A 1,070-nucleotide genomic window follows, 5' to 3' on the forward strand; every position below is an offset into this window, starting at 1 on the left:
TTTTACTTACTTCTGGCAGGTTTTTATAGTTTATGACTAGAAGAAACCCGTCAGGACCCATACTTTTTGATAGTGAGATCGAAAGCACAGCTCGTAGAAACTGAAGAGAGATAAGGCAAAGCCTACGATACACAGAGGAAGGGAAAGAAGATGATATTCAAACCACAACCGAGGAGATGGCTGATAATCAAAATAATCCATTACTTCCTGTGGTTACTGCAAACCCAGTAAATCAGGATCCTGCTCCTCGTACTATGTATGATTATACTAAACCTACATTAATAGGAACTAAATCGAGTATAGTTAGGCCTGCTATTACTGCAAATAATTTTAAACTGAAACCTAACACAATTCAAATGATACAAGAGTTTGTTCAGTTTGATGGTTTGCAAGACGAGGATCCAAGCATCCATTTAGCAAATTTTCTGGAATTCTGCGACACTTTTAAGATCAATGGCGTTTCTGAGGATTCCATTCACCTTTGGTTGTTTCCATTCTCATTAAGGAACAAAGCTAAATAGTGGTTAAACTCGTTACCACGAGGGTCAATCACAACTTCGGAACAAATGACCGAAAAATTTTTACTAAAATATTTTCCCCCGACTAAAATGGCTAAACTAAGGAATGATATCTCTGCTTTTGTGTAGATGGATTTAGAAACTCTTTATGATACATGGAAGAGATATAATGATCTATTAAGAAGGTGCCCTCACCATGGGTTACCTCTATAGCTGCAGGTTCAGACGTTTTACAACAGTGTGAACCCCTCAACAAGGTATCTGATTGACGCAGCCGCCGGTGCAACTTTAAACAACAAAACACCTGAAGAGGCTTATGAATTTATTAAAGAGATGTCACTGAATAACTATCAGTGGCAAGTCATGAGAACGAAGCTGATGAAAGCTGCTAGTGTTTTCAACCTCGACGCGGTTACTATGCTATCTAACCAGGTAGATCTTTTAAAAAAGATTGATGGTTTGTATGGTTCTACTTAGGTACATCCAGTGATGAGGTGTGATTCAAATGGAGAAGTACACAACACAGATTATCCAACCTTCAACCCTAGCACC

General features: G+C 38.5%; 1 non-coding gene across 1 annotated transcript; it reads right to left on the reverse strand.

The window, feature by feature from the left end:
- Positions 1-614: 614 nt before the first annotated feature.
- Positions 615-721, reverse strand: LOC128281002 (small nucleolar RNA R71). Its single transcript, XR_008271219.1, has one exon. It is a non-coding gene; the product is annotated as a small nucleolar RNA R71 (small nucleolar RNA).
- Between the last annotated feature and the right edge of the window lie 349 nt (positions 722-1,070).

The sequence above is a fragment of the Gossypium arboreum genome, chromosome 9, assembly GCF_025698485.1.
Source record: "Gossypium arboreum isolate Shixiya-1 chromosome 9, ASM2569848v2, whole genome shotgun sequence".
Taxonomy (NCBI): Eukaryota; Viridiplantae; Streptophyta; class Magnoliopsida; order Malvales; family Malvaceae; genus Gossypium; species Gossypium arboreum.